Genomic DNA, 22,156 nt, shown 5'->3' with positions numbered 1-22,156 from the left:
AGGATTCTAGCCTGGCTCAAGTAAAGAGAAGTCGATTGCACTTTAATGGCAGTGGTGATGTGTACACATCCTCCTGCATGGAAGTTACTGAAGCCACCTGCCCAAAGCCTTTGCTTCTCTCTGATTCTCAGGGTGCATCTGGTTAGGGAATGACTGTTTTGTGCTGTGGTTCTAAGCTGCTGTGTGCTTCCAGCTCTGGTCTTCACCTTTCCAGGCAAGCCGTCTGCCATTGTCTAGTCATTTAGGCCTTTATGCAGCCTGTTCTCTCTGTTACAATAAAACTACAGCTGGCGCGTATCCATGTTTCTCTGAATAAGTCTGTAACACCTTCAGTGACTTTTTTTTCCTGTTTGTAATTTGCTAACAGTCCATCTAGGCTCACAAGTCAAGCTGTTCTTAGGAAGCACTGTTATAAAGTCAACACTAAACAAAACTTCCTACAGCCCTTGATCCAAATAGTAAAAATTGGGATTTTGGATTTTAAAAAAAAGTGTTCAGCACTAGAGCAGCTGAATTTTAGAATGCCTCCATTTGGTGTCTCTCCAGCTTGAGCTCCCATGGGCCTGGCTCGTCAAAGGTGCTGGGCACCTGCCTCTCCCCTCAACATTAATTGGAATGGGGGAGCCACTTAGCACTTCTGAAAGACCCAGCCCCCAAGGTGCCTCGAGAGCGGGACAGAGGCACCCAAAGTCCATGGCCAATTTGGAAACTGTTGATGAAAGGTCTGAAAAATCAGCCAAGAAGGTCTGAAAACTAAGGCATCTTTAACCAGAAGCCTGCTCTTCGCAGCAGCAGTGGGGGTGGAGGTGGGGAACGGACTGACCATGGGTCTTCGATCTTGGGGCTTGGCTGGGTCATGCAGGGCCCAACTTACTACTAGGCACCCCTGCAATCTGCCCCTTCTGGTATGAAGCAAGTTCACTCCTCTTTCTACTACCCTCCCCATCCCCCCCACTAGTTGGGCTTACTGAACAAAGTGGCCTAGTTGGTCTCCACTGTCACCCAGTCCAAGCAGTGCCTCTTGATTCAATCTGATGAACAGATGTAGCTGAGATCAATCTAACTCCTCAATCACTGGAATGAGTGGGAGTAGGGGCTACTCTGATCCCACTTCCTCTTCCCTGAGGCAGTGAAAATGAAAGTGAGGTGGCTATCGAATGAAAGTGGGGGGACAGGGGGTCAGTAGACACCATTACTCCAGTGTGCGTATGTGACACTGAATTGGCAGCGGGCATACCACTGACACGGCTGCATCTGACAAAGCATCCTCCGTATATCTGACTAACTCGTGTCTGACAAGGGGCAGGTGCCATAAATCAGGGCCTCGGTGTTCTCAGAACTCATGCAAAATGGGTCAGCGTTCACTCCTGGGAGCCTCTCTGGAAACATAGATATCACCTCATCATTTAGTATCTGGGACACTAATTTTAACCCCCCCGTGGATAGATTGAAGATGGGCAGCATAGCCCATCTCTGGAAGAAAAACCTAGAACGTCTGTGTTGCCTGCCCACCACTATTGTGTTATCTGTGGATTGTGCATGTGAACACAAACTCAGTGGATCAGCAGTTAAAGTTGCCTTACGACATGCTCCAAGCATGGTAAAAGGAAGTGTCCAGTATTCCCTGTCAACCTTACATTGCTGTTGATAACACTCCAGGAGGCATCCATACCACCATCTACAGCACATACTGAAAAGCCATACCTACCCCATCTTCATCCAACTCACTGTCACACAAAACCTGTTAACAAGGTGTCTCCTTGTACGGGTTACGCACATGACAGGTACTAGTGTGGGGAGGAGAGCTGCCTCGCAGGGGTTCCAGTGCCCCACCCCATGCACGTGGGTGCGATTGGTTGGGGAGGGAGCAGAGCTTTGACTCTATTCCCCTAATGAGCTGGCTACCATACCTGCTGCACCAGCACGGTGAGGGAAGTCCACTGTGCCTTGGAGGGAACTCACGACAAACGACTTTCAAGAGTTCTCTAGGAGCAGCATAACACACTGCCCTCTGATCAGGCCTTGTGGTAAAGCCACGAATGAGCCCTGTTTTCTGTGGAGTTTGGCCCTTGCCTGGTCTGGAGGCAATTATCCAGAAACCCAAATATCCTGAAACAATGGCCAAAGGAGCAGATCTTATAATGGCAAAAGCTTCAGTTAGTCTGTGATTCAGCAACACCCTCAGCTGAGTCCTCACCGTGATGCTCCACTCGCGACATTGACACCCTGTGGGATTCTGAGTGTTGTCAGGTGCGTGTGTTCTCTGTATGCTGGCCCAGCCCCGTGCAGCCGACCCTGATAGCACTCCTCAAAGACCACAGACTCGGTTTGGTGACCAAGGCACTCGGCCAGGTTTAGTGCCCTTGAGGCACAGTACTAGTGCCTTGGCTCCATGGTTACAGGCACACTAACATGAGTGCCAGTCAGCAGCAGGAATTTCTGCTGTCTCTTTGGCCACACAAAGGGTGAAGGCGAGTACACCAACATTTATAGACTGAGACAAACAACTTATGTTCTATCTTACATGTTCCCTGACATTGGCTTGTATCATGCTCCAGGTGTCTCAGGCAAAACATCCTCTTACTGGGTGTTAGGTCAGGATGGCCCTGGGTAACCTTTTGGAGCGTGTTCTCACACATAACCCAGTTTCTGTCGCTTTTAGAAGTCTGTTTGTGGCAAAGGTATTGCTAGCTTTTCTAAGTCATATATTACAGCGGTTCTCAAAACTGGGGGCCGTGCCCCCAAGGGACACATGGAATGTATTCTGGGGGGGGGCATGAGAAGCCGCTCTGCCTGCAGAGCTGGGTAGCAGTATAGGTACTTGTGTGGCAAGAGCCAGGGGAGGGGCTTTAAAGGGCTACAGCCACAAAGAAGGGGGCATGATCAAATAAGTTTTGGACAGTGAACTTGTAAACATCCGTTTTAATACATGGCTTAACTTTAATTCACAACCTCTGGTTCAGGCCTCAGGTCTTGCTCCCGGCTCTCTCTCTCCCCACCCTACGACAGGGATCCCTCAACTGGCACTGAGATGTAGCTGCCTCTGGGGTGAGGCACAGGTACTGTTTATCCCTTGCCCAACATTGAGATGCAGCCCCCCCGTGTATTTATAGAGGGATCTCTCACCCACTGCTGAGATGCGGCTGCCTCTGAGGTGGGATAGTGGGGGCTGTTTATAGATGCCATGATTGGCAAAGAGGTGCAGCCATCTCTAGGTTGGGGCATGGGTAGGGTTACCAGGTGTCTGGTTTTGGACCAAAACGCCCGCTCGAAAAGGGACCCTGGTGGCTCTGGGCAGCACCGCTGACCGGGCCGTGAAAAGTCCAGTTGGCAGGGCTAGCAGGCTCCCTACCTGGCTCCGCGTGGTTCCCTGGAAGCTGAAACATGTCCCTCAGCTGCTCGGCGGAGGTGTGGCCAGTGGAGCTATGGGGGCAATGCCTGCAGGTGGAGACAGTGGACAGAGCCGCCTGGCAGTGCCTCTGCCTAGGAGCTGAGGGACATGTCACAGCTTCCAGGGAGCCTCCCGAGGTAAGCGCTGCCTGGATCCTGCACCCTTCACCTCCTCCCGCACCCCATACCTGAGCCCCCTCCCACATCCAAACTCCTGGACCCCACAGCTCCCGCACCCCAACCTGCAGCCCCCTGCCACACCCTGAACCCCTCATTTCTGGCCCCACTCCAGAGTCTGCACCCCCAGCTGGAGCCCTGCACCCCTGCCCCAGCCCGGTGAAAATGAGCAAGGGAGTGAGGGTGGGGGAGAGCAAGCAACAGAGGCAGGAGGGGTGGAGGGGGCATGGCCTTGGGGAGGGGCAGGGCAAAAGTGTTCAGTTTTGTGGGATTAGAAAGTTGGCCACCCTAGCATGGGGACTGTTTACATGCTGGGGGGGTTGGGCCCACACTGTTCCTAGACGTAACAGGCTGTCCAGTATCCTGGGAACACAGGAGTGGCACCTTTGTCTCCCATCTCACTCCTGCCTCCAGGCAATTCCCCAGGTCTCCTCCCCCATCCCTCCCAGCCCCCCTCTACAAGCACCGCAGAGCATGTGGCGGTGCCGGTGCCGTGAGGAGGGCGAGGGGAGTGAGGCACTTGCCTCAGGTATGCACAGCCTAGGGGCGCAAGTGTCAGCTGCTCTCTCGGCTTCTGCTGCCTCTATGGCAACCAGAGACGCTGGAGAGAGCTGCACCTGAGGGCAAGCGAGCAGCTGGCTGCTGCAAGTCAGGAAGGGGAGGAGTAGGACAGAGGCACATACATGCTTCTGAGACACAGCCTTCCCCTCCCCCGGCACTCACCTGGAGACGCTGAGGGGGTTCCAGTGGGAGACAGGATCATCGGCAGTGGACCTCACTCATCACCTGAGCCGCTGCTGGGGCTTCGGTGAGTGTTTGACCCTGTGATCTGCACACACACACACACACATCCTCCAGCCATCACTCCTGCAAACTGGGCAAGGGGCAGCCCCATCCACCACCCCCAGTAAGGCTATGGCGAGGGGCAGCAGAGGAGGAAGGAAGCCACATGTGATGGCAATCCCCTCCCCCACAGCACCCACCACCCCCAGATCCCACACCCCCTCTCCAGCCCCCAAACTCTGTCCCAGGGCCTGCACCCCAGACCTCCTCCCCCCACCCAAACTCCTTCACAGAGCCTTATGCACGTGGGGGCAGAGTGGGGGTGGGTGGGCTCTGAGTGTTCTGGGCACCACCAAAATTTCTACAAACCTGCTGCCCCTGATACTTGGAGGGGGGTGAGGAGGCAAGTCGGTGGATGGAGGGGGGCATCCATTTTCAGTATTTTAATTTTTGGTACTGCATTGATTGACTGCTGTGTGCATTAATATAGTAACCCCCTGGATCTTTGAATGAAGCTTTATACTTGGTGGGGGTGTGACTAGGCGAGCGGCAAATTGGTGGCTGGAGTGGGGCAAATCTCCCAGATTCAAAATCTGGGACTGTGTCCGTTGGTCCTTTTTGCTGCTTTTCTCTGGGCTGGGGGTTGTCCCAGTGCTGCAAAGAGGGTGTTCCCAAAGGAAGGTGCTTGCTTCTAACTCCCAAGGTCCTCTAGTCAGCCCACTTGACAAGTTTGATTGTCCTTGGTCTGGCTCCCATCCCCTTTCCCAAGGGTTGCAGCTTTCTGGAGGTGCCTGCCTTCCACGCCTTCCTCATTCACACCTCATTCATTCAACAGGGCAATTGATTACAAAGGGGGGGGGGGGAGATCTTATTCTACTTCTAGCAAAAAGACATTTTTCTTTTACCTTAATTATACTACCTTAGGGGCCTGCTATAACATATTACCAAGGTTCAATACAAAGTCATATAAAAGTTATACAAAAATGCATAATGCAGAGATTTATCTACAACTGCATTGATTGCTGTGTGCAGTAATATAGTGACCCCTGGGTCTTTGAATGAGGCTTTATACTTGGGGGGGGGGCGAGGGGGCAAGCGGGTGGGCAAGTGGTGGATACTATTAAAGTGAGAACTGAGTCAACTAAACTTCCCGTCACCATTTCTGGTCGGACGCTATTACTATGAGAGTGTCTCACTGGGGCGATTTACCTTCCAGGCACTGTTCCCGGACAGACACAATTCAAGCACGTACCAAATTACTTTAACTTCGGGACCAGGCGGCCATTATTAAACTGAGCACCAAGCTAGGGTGACCATATTTCCCTATGGTGAATTCAGGACACCCGGTAAAATTACTCGTATTCAGGCGAGTTCAACGGCGATCAATCAGAGCTCTGCTGTACAAACATTCAAATTAACACCAAGTTGACTGAGCCTCTGTTAAAAAGAAATACTGCGTAGTTGGATTCTTTTTATTTACCTTCTTATCTTTAAGGATTTAGGGTTCACACAGGGACACACACACACCCCAACCCCCCCCCACACACACACATATGGGGAGAGGTGACACACACACACTCCCGTACACCTCTCTCACACAGGGGAGGTGACCAACCTACCTGACCCTCCCTGCCCAGAGCTCGCCACACTCCATGCTTGGCTGGGCCCCCAGGATGGACCCGCCTCTCCTGGTACCTGGTGCCGTGTCTTCCCAAGGCAACACGTGGGGGTCACACAGGGCCACATGCCCCCCTCCCCGGATTTCTGCCAGGGTTCACACCAGAATGTGGCCAGCAGCAGCCTTTCAGCACTGTGCAGGAGGGAAGGGACGGGAGCTGTTTCCAGCCATGGGAGCGGGGGCAGAGGAGAGGGATGACCTGGCCTTTGTCTTTACAAAGCTCATCTCTTCTCTCCCCACGTGGCTGGAAGCAGCTTGTCCTTTCCTGCCCGCACAGCGTAGAAAGGCAGATAACACCTCCAGGCTGCTGCTGGCCACCACCATAACCCAGCCGCCTCTGGCTACAGCACAGGCAGGAAGGGGCTAAGCCCTAAGGACACATTGTGCACCAGGGCCCAGAGAACCTGACTTCTGGTGGCTTCAGCGAACCTGGCCAGAGAGGTGGCTCAGCAGGGGAGGTGCCATGGGGACAGAGTAGACAGGGCCGGTGCTACCATTTAGGCAAACTAGGCAGTTGCCTAGGGTGCCAAGATTTGGGGGTGCCAAAAACGGTGCCCCCAATTTTTTTTTACAGCGTTTCTATGCCCCATCCCTGAGCGCGTGGTCGTCACTCCACTTCTCCCGCCTCCCAGGCTTGCGGCGCCAATCAGCTGTTTGGCGCCGCAAGCCTGGGAGGGGAGGAGAATTAGAGCGGGGGCGGCGTGCTCGGGCAGGAGGCAGAGCAGAGGTGAGCTGGGGTGGGGAGCTGCCGCACGGCTCCCCGGGCCGGGGGCGTGGGGAGCTGCCGGGGGGGGGCGCAAGGTGGAAGTTTCGCCTAGGGCGTGTTGGAGAATAACACAGTTCTTTTTTTTTGTTTGGGTACAGCAAAGTCAGATACTTTATTCTCTTTAACAGCTGTGTAAAGGAAGAGAGTGCACTAGGACACAGGGTCTCCCCCTCCTAGGCAGGTCTTTTTACAGGTAAACAATTACAGCAAGCATTTATACCTTTTATTACAGACAATAATAAGCAACAGCTGCATTTTGTTTATACAGTGGTCATTCTGATATCTTGTTTTTCTTACTTAGGTAAACTCTTAGTCTACATTCCATATTGTCTGCACATTATTTAACATTATTTACACAAGGTTGCAACAACTTCTCACACAGTTCTTTCCTACTCACCTCACACATTCCTCGCTTCTACAAATTTCGCGTTATTAGGATTACAATTAGCCTGACTCTTGCTAACAAACTGTCATGCATTGCAATCCCCTTCCTGTCAGTTCTTTTTCTGCTTCCACACCTCCCCCCTTTTGTACTACCAGTACAACAAACATTTTTAAATTTTATTTGCATTAAGTTTTGGAATTTAGATTTACATTAGATGCTTTAACCTTAGGGGTTTTGATTGGATGTAAGGACCATGCATGATTACTATGGAAATGAAAGATATTACTATTATTATGTTTTTTACAACAACAATAACATAATTTTAAACTAATTAATAGCAATACAAGCAATAACATTTTTATAGCAATAATATGATGGGGTTGTTGTACAGTTTTAGTTATAAAGCACAATACATTATACTTAGTGCATAAAGTAGACACTTTATAAGCTGTATGAAAGGCATACTTTTTAACTTAATATATATATTTTGAAGCATGTGAATTTGCCCTTGTATTTTAGAGATTTTTTGAACGTTTGGTAATACTGAAAGCAAATTTTAAAATTGATTAGGTACTAAGCTGGTCCAATTAAAGGGTATTTGGAACCTAAGGGCTACTTGCAAAATTTTATTTGCAGGCCAGCAAATAATATGATTGCCTGCAGCGGTAGTGAGATTAAAATGTATATTTTGCAATGTGGTGCTTTTAACATACACACAGCTATTATTAGTTTGAAAAAGTAAGTGTCCTGTCAGGCTAGTTCCTTGTTCCCTACCTTTTCAGTAAACATAGTTATGAACTGTGACAACTTTTTTTGGCTTCAGTTTACGGATACAAAGCTGTGGGGGTTCTAACGGCCAAAATGTCCATTGACTCCCTAACCCCATTTAAATGTTAGATGTAATTCCAGGAGCACTGACTAAAAATCGATTGGGCATACCAGGTAGTCTAATTTTTTAGATGTCTTGGTGAATAACCAATCCCACATGCATTTTTTCCATGGACCCAGCAGGATTCGGTATGTGGGAGCCCACACCCCCCTAACCAGTTCATATGCTTGGAAGGAGCATTGAGAACGTCCGCACTTTCACCCAGAAAGTTTCCAAGTATGTTTTTATGGCCACAGATTAGATGATACTCCTGATGTGTCTGTAAGGGCAGTGGGCCAAGCCTGATGCTCTAGATTATTCCGAATGGCCATTAGCTGGTTATTTAGGAAATCCTGAATTTTTGAACATGCTAGATTTTACTGCAATGCCTTTCTAGCCTCAGTGATATTTAATACCATTTTTGTTAGCAACTTTTGGGTTATAGAACTAAGGGTGGAGATAACTGTACCTTACCAACTTTAGCCTGTACCTGGGTTAGCTGTGCCCCAGAAATAAGGCTAGTGGCCTTCTCTAGTTGTCTCAATTTCTCATTATGTTCTTGGTTTTTAAAAGTATTTTAAACTGCTGCTGCACTATTGGCCCCATCCCATAGAGTTCTGATCAATTTTTTTTTTTAAGAGGAAATAATTCAAGCCCTCTGTGCTAATTTAATGGCAGTCCCCCCTTGAACAATTTGGGTATGTAGAGGTGTTCTGGAAACTGGATAAGGGCAACGAAAATTTAACAGTTCCTAATGTAGTGTTAATTATAGTTCATTGATATTTTAATACATTTTTTTTTTTTGGTGTAGTACTGTACCACCTTTGTTGGTTAAATACCTTTATGTATTTCCGGGAGGCATTGATATTAATGGCATAAGAGGGGGTGTATTGCAATAAGGTACAGGTCACATTATTAGTCACTGGAATAATTTCTATGCAGGTAAAATTTCCAGTGGCAAAACAAACTTTTTGGGTATTTGTTTAATTGTTTACTAATTGGGTGACCAAATAACAATAAGGGCATTTTTTATTTAACACAGTGCAAATTTTAGGAACAGCTATTATATTTACTTTGCTATAGAACCCCTTCATTGCAATTACAGATTCTTGGGGTTTACTTGTGGTGATATTATATACTTTTATTTTTATTGATTTATTTGTTTTTTAATTGTTTGCTTATATGGGACATTCTGAACCTTAAAAATATTTTTTAAAACAATATTTAAATAAATCACTAAAGTGTGAAGGCCTTGGCCATTGGTTTTATCAAATATATGGCACTGTCTGTATTTGGATGTGTTACAGGGGTAATAGTGTAATGGAGGAGATGGCAGGGGCAGTGGCAACAAGGTGCCTTTGGTACTTGTCATTTAAAATCCAATTAGGGAGGGCAATACATGCTGAAGGACTTATCCAAAACACAAGGTGCAGCCTGTAGAATAAACCCCAAAATTCAATCACTACCACGTTCCCAAGCATGGGTCCCACAAGTTTTTTTTTGCTAGTGTATAATTTTTTGTTTTTTTTACCAGGGTTAGATTTTAATGTTTTTTGTAGTCAGGAATTCCTGGACTTTGGTGGTTTCAATGGAGCGAGTGTTTTTTTTTTTTTTTTTTTTTTTTTTTTTTTTTTTTTTTTTTTTGAACAGTTATTGTGCAGCATCATACAGGGGAGAGGTTACTAGCACATTACCCTGTAATAGTTTTGCTTTTTCTAGAAAAATTCAAAGGCACAGTAGGTCTGTCAGTGGACAAGGGAGAGGTTACTAGCACTTCACCTTGTCCTTGTTTCCTGCTGTCCAGAAGGCACAGCAGAGCTAGAAGGAGAAATAGGCTTATTATTAGTCGGAGAGCCCTCCCGAGGTGGAGGGGTCTTTTTACAGTGAGAAGCATGGGTCCAGGCAGGTAGTCCTTGGCACTTCACATCTGTGTTGGTGGTTAACAGGCCTTGGAAAGGGCCTTTCCAGTGGGGAGCCAAAGCAGTCTTTCGTTGATGGACTTTACGTAGACTTAGTCTTCTGGTTTTAATGAATGGCAGGGCTGCTAGGGTTTTTAGGTAGCACTTTTTTTACCTGTGAGAAAAGAAACTTAACACATTTCATTAATGCTTTGCAGTGTTTTGCAGATTTTACAGCTGCTTGGGCACATTCAAGCCCCCTGTTTTCTTGGTTGTTAGCCAAGTCTTAGCTGTAGCAGTGTCCTTGAATGGGGCCAGCATCTTATTTTTGGACTGAGCTTGCTAGATTTTTTTTTTTTTTAGTTAACTTGGTTTTTTTTTTGTTTGTTTGTTTGTTTGGTTGGTTGGTTGGTTTTTTTTGGCTTTTTTTAACCTACAAAGGAAACTTTTACTTTTTACTTATACACCTTTTTCCAACAATGAACACATACACATTGCTATTATACAGTACATTAGTTTTATTATTCAATGTATGCCACATATACCCTTCCAGTAAAATAACTTTATTACAGAGCTTTGGAGCAACAAACCAGGACAAGCACACCCACTTTTGAGGAGTCCATTTGGTACAATCTCTGGTGTTCAATAGCTTTTTTTCCTTTCCAGCCTCTGGCTAGAAATTTGAGGTAGCCAGAAGGATTCCATGTGCAATATGGGGAGTGGGTTAACTGTTCATGTTCTTGCTTTCAAAGACTGTTGGTATGCAAATTTTAACAATTTTTTCAATTAAAAGATCTGGCCAATGAAGGGGTTTTTTTATTATTAGTATTTAAGCAAATGTATTAGACTTTAGTATATTACATTTTTTTAATTTATTTAAACACTTTGTATTTCAAGTTGAATAAAACAAGTATTTGCTTTTTTGATTTAACCCTTCTATTTAATTTTGAACTAGACTGTCTTATGAAAATATTAAACCCAACAATTCTGGCCACAAGACAAACACCACAAGACAGGACACAGAACACAAAAATAATTCCTATTGTGCCAGTAAATGCATGGCACGTTGAATGCTGTTTAGCTGGCATCCATTTTCTCTGATGATCTGAAAGACAAAAGAACAGAGGTCTACCCCTTCTGGGCAGTCAGTCATTGCTTAAAATATTTTCTTTATATACAAATACTTTTGTTGATTTCAGGCAAAACAAAAGAATTACCCATATTTTTTTGTATTTGTTTCACAGGCAGCCCAGGTTTTAGTGGCTTTTACCTTATTAGTTAGATAATTTGCATTAGTACAGATGCTTTTTGGCTTGCTTTTGGATCCAAAGCTAGCCACAGCTTAAAGACTTTTACTTAAAAAGGGACACAATTAACTGTTAACTCCTGTTTTCAAACACACAGTGATTTGAAAAAGACAACAAAGAAAAAACCTATTTTGGTAGGTTTGCATTTTTTTTACCTTTGCTTTAATATACACTGCACATGTTCTGGGGAAAATGCACATTTTTCCATTAATTTTTACACAAAGTGTAACTGGGTTTTTTTGTCCTTACAAAATCTTTATGCACCCCTAGTAAGACAGCTTGACCACACAGAGCCAGGGGCACTGTTCTTCTTTTTTTTTACTAGATCTTTTATTTGCTATTTTGTTACCCAAAAACAAATTTAAATTTTTTATTTTCCTGGCTTTGACTACCCTGCTGCAGCCAAAACCTTTGGTCTTTAGTTAAAACATTTTAAATTTTGTAAAGCATTAAGTCACCTTAAGGATTAAATGCTAAATACCTTAAACGATACTAGTTTTCTGTGTCTGACAAAAATATTTTTAGTTTTGCAACTTTAAAACAATACCAATTTATTTCAAACTTATAAAACACAAATTGTACACAGCAGTAGAGTTCTTTAGCAAATTCGACTAACTTATTTATAGTTGAATAATTCCACTTAAATAACCTTTTGCCTGGATTACTTACAGACATTTTTACCAAGTTTTACTGCTTGATTTCCTTTAGCAACTACAGAGTTAACTTTTTACTCTTTTTTTTTAAATTACTTGCTTGTCTTCCAAAACGACACCCAATCAACTCAGATTTTATTATTCCAATTATTGTTCTGGAGATCTGAAATCCCCATGCTTATAATTACTTCTTTTTTTTTTAACTATGCCCTTAAAGTTTCCAACCTGTTTTCCAAATACTCTATCTGTTGCCTGCCTGCTTGGGCCCAATCCTGCTTTTCTCGCTGAACCGTCCCGTCCATGGCTTGTTCCCCTACCAATTTAGCTAGGAGGGTGGGCTTCTCAACTAGCCCCCACCCTTCTTGGTCTCTTCCCTCAAACATTTTTACTTACAAGGCTACCTGAGTCCTCCCTTGTGAGGCTTGCTACCTGGGCAAAACACATGGCCCATTGGCGTTTAGCTATTTAATTCCTCTTGTGGCAAACACGCTGCTATTACAGCATATGCTGAGCACAAATGATTAAATTTTGACAAGTCCCTGAAGGACCGGTACTTGCTTAGCCAGTGCTTTCTTTTCTGCCTGGAAGTCCTGTCTCAAGGCTTGCAACTTGCCCTGGGCGTAGGTTTGAGTTGCTGCCTGGTTTATGATTTATGCTCTTAATTGCTCAATTCTAGTTATCAAGTACACAACTCTTCCCTTTTCTCCAACTTCTCTATTGCCCAGTCCTGCTATGACTGGGGTAGATCCACCTGACACCCTTTCCGGTCAACCGGGATGGAGAGAGGAATGCTAAACCCCTTTCCAGTTCTCAGACGTACTGCGGCTGAGAGTGAGCACGCTTTTAATTATGCAATTTTTAACATATAACACTAACTGTACCAAACAAATATAAAATAACAAGGGAAAAACAAATAGATGGTGTGCATTTTGCAGGGCTCCCACCCTTTCTTCAATTTCCACCAAAACTGACAGATTTCTGTAACCAATCTATTCCTCGTCTCAGGTGATCAGGCTGACACAGCAGGATCGTTGGGGGAAGATAAAGAAAACACACCATACGACTAAATTTTAAAGCTTCATTAATAAAATAATAAAACAACAACAGAGTATTGGGAACGCTCCCACATCACTCAGGGGAAAAAAACATTAATGCCCCAAGCCACTTTCATACTTAAGTACGTCCAGACTGGCCACGTCTGTGTATAACGTCCAGAGAAGGGGGAGAGGTACAGCTTGTCCAGAATCTCCCACTTGCTTCCACTGTTGGGAGGGCAGTTCTTTTATGCCCTGGGGTCTCCTGCGGCGTCTCTTCAGAGATCTGCCTGTGGCTTCTTCAGCGTCCCCAAACCACGCCAGCTCCAGGGTCACAAGGGCAGACTGTTGGATCTCACTGGACAGTTAAGCTTTGCAAATGTAATCTCAGTCCTGTAACTTGTATTGCCTTTGGTTTGCCTCTGTCTATATTTTTTCACAGCCAGCGGGGGCCGAAAGCAGTTTTTCTTTGTACTTAGCCTGGTCTGCGTTGATTTTTGACCTTGAACGCAGAGCAACTTTCTCTTTATCTCTGGGCAAGCTGAATTTCAAATTAACCCATTCCTTTCCTCAATAGACAAATTGCACCCACTGTGTGCCAGATTAAAAGCTCCTCTGAGATGTCTGATCTTATCTAGATTGAAGGTACCTTCTAGTGGGCATTGTTTAGATGGATTTTCATGCGTTAAAGATTCCGATTCTCTAAATACCTGCGGGTTTTAGGACCATAATGTATGTACATGAAATAAGATGGGGTACCCTTAGGAGGTGAGAGGTCATGCTTAGACTGTCCCCCACCCATTTTCCAATCACACACACAGGGGGGATGCCCTGTCCGCGCTAGCGGCACATAAACTAAGGATCTCTCCCTACAGGGTACTCACACAGGAGAGACTAACGAGGATGGCCACGACCCTCCTACACCTCCCTTCAGCAAAGAGCGCCGGCTAGTCTCAGAGAGACGGCACCGCTCGCTCTCTTTGCATTCAGTGAGATGATCAGACTGTCAGTGGCTCACACGGAGAGGAAAAGGGGAGGGAAGATAGGTTCACACACTTCTAGACCCAGGTAGCCTCCTCGCCGGACGATGCCAGGCCAAGTTAGCCCACCGTGGGTCGGATCTTCTAAAGATCCTCTAGTTATCAGGCTTGCATTAGAGTAGTTCTGGTCATGAGCCAAACGACTTCGCAGAGTACTCTGGGCGTCTTCCGGTAACTTTCATTCACAATGGTGTACACACTCCCCCCCCGCCCAAGGCCTCTATTTCCAAATACCACAATGCATCTATACCTTATGTCCAGACTCAATGCACTATGAGGCGGTAACAACCCCTCTTGAAGCGGTAACAACCCCTCAGCACCGGTGTATGTATACCTCATGCATTTCCCTTATGCATTAACCTTATTGGGGGCAGCAAAACAGTTCCCCAGCACCGCTCTGCATCTGATCTTGCTGCACAGTCAATAAGTTCAGATGGCGTAAGCCCAACAGGGACAGATGGCCCCATGGACAGTCCTCCTCCGATACCCCAATAGAGATTTCAAAAGGTCTCATACCTCTCTTGTGGCATCATGAGGATCTAAGGGGAATGATCCGTAGCAGCTGTCACTGTCTCAGTAGGCGTTGCCATCCCAGACGAGCCCCCAAATTGTTGGAGAATAACACAGTTCTCTCTCTGTGTTTGGGTACAGCAAAGTCAGATACTTTATTCTCTTTAACAGCTGTGTAAAGGAAGAGAGTGCACTAGGACACAGGGTCTCCCCCTCCTAGGCAGGTCTCTTCACAGGTAAACAATTACAGCAAGCATTTATACCTTTTGTTACAGACAATAATAAGCAACAGCTGCATTTTGTTTATACAGTGGTCATTCTGATATCTTGTTTTTCTTACTTAGGTAGACTCTTAGTCTACATTCCATATTGTCTGCACATTATTTAACATTATTTACACAAGGTCGCAACAACTTCTCACACAGTTCTTTCCTACTCGCCTCACACAATCCTCGCTTCTACAAATTTCGCGTTATTAGGATTACAGTTAGCCTGACTCTTGCTAACAAACTGTCATGCATTGCAATCCCCTTCCTGTCAGTTCTTTTTCTGCTTCCACAGGTGCGAAACTTCCTTGCACCGGCCCTGAGAGCAGCCCCACGCTCCCTGGGGGGCAGGACCTAGGGCGTGTGGGGGGAGATGGGTGAGAGGGTGCTAAGCCCTTGCCCGGAGGGCTGCTATGGAACCTGCAGGTTCAGGACATGAACAGGTCAGAAATCACTTCCTCCCCCCTCCCAACTCCAGAGCTTGGCTGGGGGGGGGGGGGGGGGGGAGAGGCTTCCCCATGCCAGCACTTTGTGGGGCTTTGGCTCCTCCTGGCCAGTGCCCCACGCCGGAGGGACTTGGGTTTTCCCGAGACGCCGGCCCAGCCAGAGGCAGCGGGGGAAGGAAGGAACCTGACGGCCAGAGTGCTGGTGAGCTGAGCGCTCCGACCATGGGCGGGTTCTCCACACAGCACTGGGAGTGGGACATGCCCCACCGTGGGGGATATGGCGGAGCAGCAAGGTTGTGGGGGGCTGAAGTGGCAAAGCAGGAGGGAGAGGACAGTGAGAGGGAAGCACGTAAAAGGCCGATGGGTGGGCAGCAGAGGTGACACATAATCGACTGCCACCTGCCCACACTCACCGGCTGCCACAGCTCACAGCACACAGCCAGCACTGGCTGGAAATCAGACGGGGGGCAGGGCCCTGCTGGCCGAGAGCCGGCACCCAGCGGGAGCTGTGCTTGACGAACCAGCAGGGGGAGTGGCCAGCACTGCGCGCTGCATCTCGCCCTGCCACCAGCCTTGCGCCTCCTTCCCCATCGTCGGGCACTGGACGCCCCCACTCACTATTGGTGGGTGGGCGGCTGGTGAGCAGGGACCTGGCCAGCAGCAGAACCCACCAGGGCCGATGAGGGGGAGACAGAAAATATGGGACAATTTACCCTTTTTTAAGAAAAAGTCGGGACACCTGCAGGAGGACTTGAATACAGGACTGTCCCTTTAAAAACAGGACATCTGGTCACCCTATTTATGAATCTAATTGCGGAGCAGAAGCAGAAAATTGTCACCATTCCCCTGAGATGCCCAGCTAAAGAGGGAACTTGTCAGTAAGAGCTCCCTGCTGGTTCCCACATGCGTGTAGACAGAGTCCATGTGGGTGTCTGTCAGTGAGGTTTCTCTGTCTGTTCTATGTTAAATGTTTGGCTACTTGTTGTCTGGCTGGTGTCGGGTGAAAGGATTTAGTATCCGAGGAAGAATGTATCCTCCTGGTTAGCAAACAAACAAAGCACCACATTTCCTGTCCAGATTATATTTAGTCGTAAATCAACATTGTGATAGTTCCCAACCAAGGAAAGTTAACCTTTCTTTAGGAAAATGACTAAAGTACAAATGCCAAACACCAGATAGAGGATTCAAAGCAAGGTTTTCTGCGTAGTGATTATAAAGGCTTTAATTTAAATCAGTCCACCCTGAGGTGAGCAATTAAGAATTGTTATCTTAACTCAAAGTAGTTTAGGTCTAAACCTTTGGTTTTGTATGAATGGAAGTTCATTCCATTTACTAATCCTAAACTGGTTTCATGAACATTGTTTGGGGTGCAAGGAGAACCCAGTCCCAGGAAGACAGATTGTTTTGGATGTAAACGTTCACCTGCAGCATCTGTAACACCTCTTCCCCTCTCCCAACCCTCCAAATATGCACTTGCTTGTCTTGGATCCTGAGCTGTGGCTAGAGAGGGACTAGTAGGACATCCTTTGGAACTGAAGCCCAGTGTTGAAATCTCGCTCTCAATAATCCCCTGCGCAACATCCGTGTGGCAGAATTCTGTCTCCTTTGGAAGTGGGTAGCTTCAGTTGGAGAGAAGTGGATGTTCTTCCCCCTCATTGTGAGTGCAAAAGCCCAGGCTGCAGCTGTAGTAATGGGATCAAATGAAGCAAAAGCACCTTGGGCTGAACGGCAAGAGAACTCACATGGCGGTGATGTCCTTCTTACTGTTAAACACTTGCCAGGGGAAGGGATGAAAGTGTCAGTTACACCTGACCAGACATAGTGTCTGAGATGACACCAGTAGCCCCAAACTGTGTGGTGCGCCCTAGGGGGGGTGCAGAGTAACGTTCAGAGGGGTGTGGCGGGGCCTGGGCCAGCCCCCATGGGGGACGGGCACAGAGGTCCACCCACCCTGCTCTGCCCCCAGCTCTGCTCCAGCCCCACCTCCAGACATGGCCCTGGACTCGGCCCTTAGCTCCCAGCCCAGTCGCGGCTCTGGCCCCAGCCTCGGCACCCTTACCTTGGCCGTGCCACGGCCCTACTCCGGGCCCCAGTTCCTGACCGTGGCTCTCGGGGTGGTATGGGGGGCACGATGTGAAAAGTTTGGAAACCACTGGACTACACAGTAGGCACCTCCCTGGCTTGTGCACAGGGCCAGGGACAAGGAGCTGATAAGTCTGTTCCATCTTTCACGATTCTCTGCCACTTTAATTTTCAAGGACAGAATCAAATATCTCCATTAGCCAAACAAGCCTCAAATGCTCAACTCCCTGCACAGTCTGATCTTAGTCTTAAGGGAAAGCCAATCAAATAGGTCGTAATGTCTTTAATACAAACTGTGACCCAAAAGATTTCACTGGATTAATGCCAGGTTTCAGAGTAACAGCCGTGTTAGTCTGTATCCACAAAAAGAACAGGAGTACTTGTGGCACCTTAGAGACTAACACATTTAATAAATTTGTTAGTCTCTAAGGTGCCACAAGTACTCCTGTTCTTTTCACTGGATTAAGTGATTCAGTTGAAGGGACCGTGGTGTAAATCACACCTGGTCTGAAAAGGGTTAGCTACCATTGTAGGGGTACCACATCAGACTCTGAGAATGGGAAGCTGAGGGAGGGGAGAATTGTTGGCAGTGTATGTTGTACATTTCATAGCAGGCTGTGCATAGTCAGTTTCACTGTTTTCCTCTCCTCAGTGACCTGCGGGGTTACTTGGCTTGGTCTGTAACAGTGTTGGGGAGAGGAAAAAGACTTGCAAAATCAATACGTAAATGAGCAGAAAACAAACTGGCCCCTGGCTGCGGCTGGTGTGTGCCCTGCAGTTACTGTAACAAGATTTCAAGTTGATGGTTCCCTTTGAAGGGATCAGGAAAGTGAAGAGGTCCCGCCCCGCTCTCTCCATCCTCCCACCCTCTGTCGGTAGCTGTCCCCCACCCTCACTCACTGGGGAGGGTCCCTTTTCAATCAGGTGTTCCAGTTGAAAACTGAAAACCTGGCAACTCCCCCTCAGCCCCAGCCTGCCCCCTGCTAGCCCTGCTCAGCCCAGCCTGCCCCTGCTAGCCCTGCCCAGCCCCAACTTGCCCCCCACTAGCCCTGCCCAGCTCAGCCTGGCCCCCGCTAGCCCTGCTGAGCCCCAGCCCGCCCCCCACTAGCCCTGCCAAGCCCAGCGTGCCCCCCGCTAGCACGTCAGGGGATGGGCAGGACGGTCCCACAGGCCAGATGTGGCCCGCGGGCCGTAGTTGGCCCACCTCTGGTCTAAGGTCTTCAGTCCAGCTTTTCCATCAGCCAGCCTGCTGTATTTGTGTCAGGGTTCATTTGATAACGCTAGTCCTGGGAGGTAGGAAACCTGGATTCCACCCCTACAGAAATACTATCTCTGACTTGCTTTGTGACTTGGGGCAAATAATTCAATCTCTCCACTTCCTTCCCTTTAAAAAAACAATAATGATATTTAACGTCCTCAGCAAGGCATGCTGAGATTCCCTGGTGACAGGCACCTTGCTTAAAAGACCTGCAGATAGGGATTGAAGCCATGGGAGTCTTTCCATTGGTTTTGTTTGGGCATTGGATCAAGCCTGTTGAGAACTCTTCATCTCCACTTTCCTAAAGTAATATTTCCCAGGAGCTCCTTGTCCTGCACCTCCCACATACAAAGACCAGTAACTGAATTGTACAATGTTGGTACACATATTTTAGCAGGGAAGTCATGTTCAGCAGATTATGAGTTTTCAAATGATATCTCCCAAGACATACTTTGTCCAAAATAGATCATCACTCTATGAAAGTGGTGAACATGGAGGATAGGGTGTTACACGTCCCACCTTTCAGAACTGCAGGTGTGTCAGCCAGTGGCTGATGCGAAGACCACTGTGTTCGAGGCCCTTTTGTGTTTTGACCACATAACTCCTAAGTGTTGCTAAACATTGTAATGTTAGCCACATAGGCTTTTGCAAAGTTCTGTGGACCAGGTAAGACTTTGTGAACCAGTCTAGTGCTCTCATGAGTTAGCAAGAGTGTTTTTCTTGGTGTGATGGGTTTGGTCAAAGAGACTGGAAACCTGGGAGGCAGTGACCATGAGATAGTCGAGTTCAGGATCCTGACACAAGGAAGAAAGGAGAGCAGCAGAATACAGACACTGGACTTCAGAAAAGCAGACTTTGACTCCCTCAGGGAGCTCAGTGGTTTGAGCATTGGCCTACTAAACCCAGGGTTGTGAGTTCAATCCTTGCGGGGGCCACTTGGGGATCTGGGGCAAAATCAGTATATGGTCCTGCTAGTGAAGGCAGGGGGCTGGACTCAATGACCTTTCAAGGTCCCTTCCAGTTCTAGAAGATGAGATCTCTCTCTTTATTATTATTATTAAGAGATGGAGAATCCAGCACTTTCCCTTTTAGTGAGTGCCAGGGGGCTCCATTTCCCCTTCCACTAGCTCCCCATTTACAGTGAGCCAGAGCAGTACCTGCAGCAGGGAGCGGGAGTTGCTGAAGGCCTCAGAGGCACAGCCCCTGCAGTGTCTCAGGAATCTGGCGCAAGTGCCGGATGATGCGGAGCTGGTGCATCACTTTGGCTGTGACGTCCTCCTGCTGCAAGGGAACGAGAACCTGTCAGAGACTCAAACGCCCCGAGGAATCAGGGGGAATTAAGGGCACCTGGAACCAGCAGTATTTCCACCCAGCACCTGCCCACCACTCAGGGATGAATTCACCTCCTGAACCCCAGAATGGAGTCTTCTTGTCCTTTCTAGTAACCTCCAGTGCCAACCCACCTCCTTGTAGGGTGAGCTCCTGCTACCTCCCCCTCAGTGCCCTAGACAGCTGTTCCACCTCCAAACCACAGCTCAAGTTCTCAGAACCCTCTTCTCCACCCCCACCCAGGTTGGGCAGGGAGGCAGCTCTAGCAGGGGGGGCAGGAGGGATTCTGGCAGCAGTGAAGTGGGTTGCGGGGATGTTGAGGTCTTGCCCCAAGTCATCCCAGACACTAATGCTAAGCCACAGGATGGCAGCATCTAGTGTCAGTGGAGTCCAAGCACTATTTCAACCCCACAGTTTTGGATCAACTTCCCATAAGGGGAGGTGAAGAGCACCCCCAGCAACATACACACACACACACACACACACACCACTCCTGGTGGTGGGAGGGGAACAGGAGAAAGGACAAAAGAAGTAAGAGATGAAGAGAAAGGAAGGAGGGATGGAGGAAAAGGTAAAACGAAAAGGACAAACCATAATGTCCCCAGTGATTCTACGGGACAAAATCCCAGGGAGGGAATAAAATTCTGCCACCTTGAACTAGTGTTTTCCATGCCTAGAATTCAGCTGGCACCAGATGGATCAGACTGAACAGGTTACAAACCTCTACGAGGCTCTTACCTTCTCAACAGGGACGTCTGTTTTCTAGTAAAATCAGTAAAAGGAAAGGAGAAAACTCGAAAGAGGTTCCCCCTTGCACTCACCTACGTGAACCCTAATACTCTCTCAAAGAGAGACCTCGAGAAGGAGAATTGCTGAAGCTAAGCCACAGGGGTCTACGAGGTTTTCCTGGCTCTGAGCCCCTGTCCTGCCTGGCTGATGTCAGCATCTCTCTCTGAGGTCACCACCTCCCTAACACCTTTGACCAATAGGCTGACGTCCTGCAAAAGGCCTTTGTGATGTCACTGCCACACACACCCCTCCCCTGAAGTGATAATGTCCTGCTGCTGGCCTGACACTTTGAAGGTTTGAGATACGCCCTGTGGATCACCCCACTCAATGCGTCTTCATTCTAGGAAGCAAGCCGGCTAGACAGTAAAACATCAGAGGCTGCTCCCAACGCTACACTCTGTGTTTCCAAAATTAGTAGACTTTATGGCCAGAAGAGACCTTTAGAGCATCTCATCTAACCCCCTGCATATCATGGGCTTCCTGTATAATACAATAGTTACTTTTTGGGCACACACATTCCAGAAAGGCATCTAGTCTTCATTAAATGACATCAAGAGATGGAGAATCCACCACAAGCCCCTGCATATCATAGGCTTCCTGTATAGTACAATAGTTACTTTTTGAGCACACACATTCCAGAAAGGCATCTAGTCATGGGCAGGATCCCCTAGGAGAATAACTTGAGGGGGAAAGGAGTCCAGGAGAGCTGACTGTATTTTAAAGAATCCTTATTGCGGTTGCAGGAACAAACCATCCTGATGTGTAGCAAGAATAGTAAATATGGCAGGTGACCAGCTTGGCTAAACAGTGAAATCCTTGCTGATCTTAAACACAAAAAAGAAGCTTACAAGAAGTGGAAGATTGGACAAATGACCAGGGAGGAGTACAAAAATATTGCTCAGGTATGCAGGAGTGAAATCAGGAAGGCCAAATCACACTTGGAGTTGCAGCTAGCAAGAGATGTTAAGAGTAACAAGAAGGGTTTGTACAGGTATGTTAGCAACAAGAAGAAAGTCAAGGAAAATGTGGGCCTCTTACTGAATGAGGGAGGCAATCTAGTAACAGAGGATGTGGAAAAAGCTAATGTACTCAATGATTTTTTTGCCTCTGTCTTCACTAACAACGTCAGCTCCCAGACTGCTGCACTGGGCAGCACAGTATGGGGAGAAGGTGACCAGCCCTCTGTGGAGAAAGAAGTGGTTCGGGACTATTTAGAAAAACTGGATGAGCACAAGTCCATGGGGCCGGATGCGATGCATCCGAGCGTGCTAAAGGAGTTGGCGGATGTGATTGCAGAGCCATTGGCCATTATCTTTGAAAACTCATGGCGATCGGGGGAGGTCCCGGATGACTGGAAAAAGACTAATGTAGTGCCCATCTTTAAAAAAGGGAAGGAGGAGGATCCGGGGAACTACAGGCCAGTCAGCCTCACCTCAGTCCCTGGAAAAATCATGGAGCAGGTCCTCAAGGAATCAATTCTGAAGCACTTAGAGGAGA

This window comes from Trachemys scripta, chromosome 13, assembly GCF_013100865.1.
Source record: "Trachemys scripta elegans isolate TJP31775 chromosome 13, CAS_Tse_1.0, whole genome shotgun sequence".
Classification (NCBI taxonomy): Eukaryota; Metazoa; Chordata; order Testudines; family Emydidae; genus Trachemys; species Trachemys scripta.
Note: the sequence above shows the minus strand (reverse complement) of the source record.